Source organism: Opisthorchis viverrini (assembly GCF_000715545.1).
Source record: "Opisthorchis viverrini unplaced genomic scaffold opera_v5_33, whole genome shotgun sequence".
Lineage (NCBI taxonomy): Eukaryota > Metazoa > Platyhelminthes > Trematoda > Opisthorchiida > Opisthorchiidae > Opisthorchis > Opisthorchis viverrini.
The window spans coordinates 107,201-110,717 of NW_008751689.1; positions in this window are offsets into that span (position 1 = coordinate 107,201).

The window sequence follows — 3,517 nt, forward strand, 5'->3', positions numbered from 1 at the left end:
GTCATGGTACCGGCGAACGTGGAACCTTGCCGGACAATCAGTACGACGTGTGCTACAACGTATACACAGTCAACCATTAACTTACTTGGTGCGACAAATTCCACGGCTTCTGCTTCGTTTGCAAGGATGTCTGCTGCAACGGTAGGAGGCTTTTTCATACAAAAGTAGCGAATTGCTGCTCTTTTTGGAGTCTATAGGGACGAAAACAACGGAATGTTTTGTCTGGTACTTTTTCAAAGCGACCTGAAATGCACTGAACGAGAAGAAATTTGACGAGCTAAGTTCTCCACAAAACCATCCTCCGCATTCACGTGCTCAGGCATAGCAACCATTTAAAATATGAATATCCCGGGTCTTGAATATCGTGTGCATTGAGTAGATTTAAACAACTTTCAACAAAACTGCGGCCATTTGGGGAGATCTCATACGCCCGAAAAATTGCCATCAAATGTTAAAACTTTATGTTGAAGATTTCCGCCTTCGAACCGCAGTTTCAGAGAAATTTTCGGCGTGCGTCTAGCCCACGGCGGTTTACAGAGTTAAATCCCTAAAGCTTATTAATATGTACATAAGTTACGTGATAATTTGGAGTCGTCGGTCACTTGATTCTAGTTCACGGAGATAAACATTGTTCGCTGCGTTACCCAGCATGCTGTGCAACCAACTAGAACCCCCCGAATTTATTCATACCCGTTGAACTTCAGTTGAGGCGGAAAATCAGCGAGTTTTACGGAATTCGGGGTCCAGCAAATGACTCACCAACGTATTAGTTGAGGGCTGCGACGGTGTTTCAATAGTCCATCGAATTCAACAGTGTGCTTGATATGCGCCTTTTTGGAGGAAAGTGAGAAAAGTGAGGCCGTGCGGCAGTCTATCAGTGCCAGCTAATGCAGCTTCGAGAAAGACATTTTTATGCCTTATAAGGCGTACGCAACATGAGGATGGATGTCCGTGAGTCCATTCCCTCTTCTGGTGTGCAGGAACGTGGAAACTTTATTGAAAACGAAGGTCCATGCTTTAATGCCCTAGGACCGTATCATTGATGATGATATGTTCGACGTAGACCGATGGGAGTATTCCGCAAGCGGTAAAGTGCGTACATGCTATTTAGTCGGACCATTTTAGTAGGCCCTCTGAAATAGTAGAATCCGTTTTGAAACCACCAAACATATTTTAGATATCCCTGGATAACTGTTCAGTGAAGGATTGGGACGGGGTATGTCTTATTATGGACAGTTGCTCCATCGCATAAAAATATCATGAAGGCTGTTCGAAGGCACAATGAGTACTTAGAAGGTCGCACAGAAAAGCAATTTCCGTGAACGAAAGATCTGTGTTACTGACCCATTCGTGATTGTGAATATTGGGCTCGATTCATGGATTATTGGTGCATTCTTGATGCGCTGTTATTTCTAGGGGTATCCAGTTAGGTGCAACATTGTGTGAAGACAGTTTCCTGTCTGGATGGCGTAAAATTATAGCACTTTAACAACCAAATCTGTCGATGGCCTCAGGACACGGATAAGACCACACTTTTCCTGACCAGAGATGGCTGTGAGCACCGATAGCTTTCCCAACATTCCGTTGCCGGTTCTGCTCCTCAAGATATGGAAGAACACTCCGAATACCGGACCCATACATCACCGGTCCGCTGACTACCGGTGACTGAGGATTTTATTGCTAGCTAAAATGGAGAATGGCGTCAGGGATTCCAAATCATTATTTGACCGTTTAAACCAACGGAGGTTTCGATCGTCTATTAAAATGTGATTTCGTTCGGCCTTTCTCAAATGCCCGGTGCGCCTCGGGCCATCTGCGGCCCCCCAGGAGAAACAACGCCGCGGAACAATCGTTGGCCTCCAGGCTCAAACCGGGAGGATGTCCATCCAATCATCTGCAAGCGCATAGTTAACATACTTAATTAGACTATCTTGGTGCAGTCTTTCGTAAAAATAGCGTTACACTTCCACACATCCAGTGCTTAACTGAGATTGCTACTGAGATTAGTCAACGCATCGAGGGAAGTCAGGCTATGCAAAGCTAGTGTATTTTGGAACACAAAATATCCTGGATGTTGAAAACATCGAATATTTATTTCAGTATATTGTAGCTTGGTAACCAGAGGAGAATTCACGGCGTTAATATGGCATGTGTTGGTTATCGATGGTGACCAAATTTACGCGAGTGGCTGAATGGCACCTTTGTGACAGTGATTGTCCTCGAGTGTTCAGGAGACAGTAACACCTGTCCTCTGCAATCGCCAACCAAGCGACTAGGAGAAAGCCTTCCAGGGACGCACACTAATGTTTTCCATGCGGAAAATATTTTTGTCCGGTGAGAAACGTCAAAGTTACCACGCAAATGGAGCTGCACGCAGTCTGGGCTAAATGGAGAGGCTAGAAAATAGTAGAATAATGAAGGTGAAGGAAGCTAGCAGCCACACTTTATACTTACAGGGTTTAAATTTGACTTTGTCTAGCAGCTGCTGCTCCAACGACGAAGGCCTGGTTGGTTGGTTCGCGATCTTTTAGCACTGCAAGCTTTGCTGATGCTTTTCTCAATGCGGTATTTTGTGGAATCATTGTCCAGCTAAGCGTAGGGCTGTTTTTGTGCATTATATTCTGTCATACAATCAACTTGAAAATTAAGTATAATTTTGCACTGAATAGAGGACAAAGGTTTTAGGGACAACTACCATCAGGCCGATCGAGAAGCCATTTAACAATATTCGCAATCAGCTCCTGCATCTTCACCCAAGGATGTGACCATAAAAGACATCATGTGAAATCCGAACTACCGAAGTGCGATTTTGGTAGAGGGGCGATTAGAACTGTAAGAGCGATATTTTTAGCAGCACTGGGTTTGTATTGAATTTTTGCGGTTTTGGAAACTAACGACACAGCCGGTTTTTCAGTAAAAGATTATCAGCTCTGAGCCAAGTAGGTAGCTAGGCCTCACTGTTTATCCAGTTTAAATCCCTTTGAGAAATTTGCCTAGGTTTGCGTGCATGTCTTCATACCAACATGGAAGCTCGCGATGAGTCCGCAGAATTGGACTGGTAGGCAGGGTGCAACACAAGGCCATCCCACTAAAGCATGATTGCGGGAGCGTCTACAAAGCATTTGATTTCGTTTATTTGATACTTCCTGGCATCACATTAGGTGGATCATGCTCTGGCCGCCTCAAAATCGAAAATGCCCCTTGGAAACTTTTCCCTCAGTAATCCAAGTGACTGGATGACTTATCACGATAAGAGCCAACGTCCCGTCTGCTCCCGTTTGTTTCTTGATGGCTTTCTTGCCTTTTGCACAAGGAGGATATTTCCGCACCCTTGAATATGTATATAAATGCATATTATCCCATTTCATATCCCCCGAACTCACTATGTTTTGCAAATCTCCTCCCATCCCCTCAACTTCACAAGCTTTAAACTTCGGAAGTGCCCGCTTCGGACGACCTGGTTAGCTGATCTCCACTCCACCCGACCTATGATCTACAACTCCGGGATCACCAAACG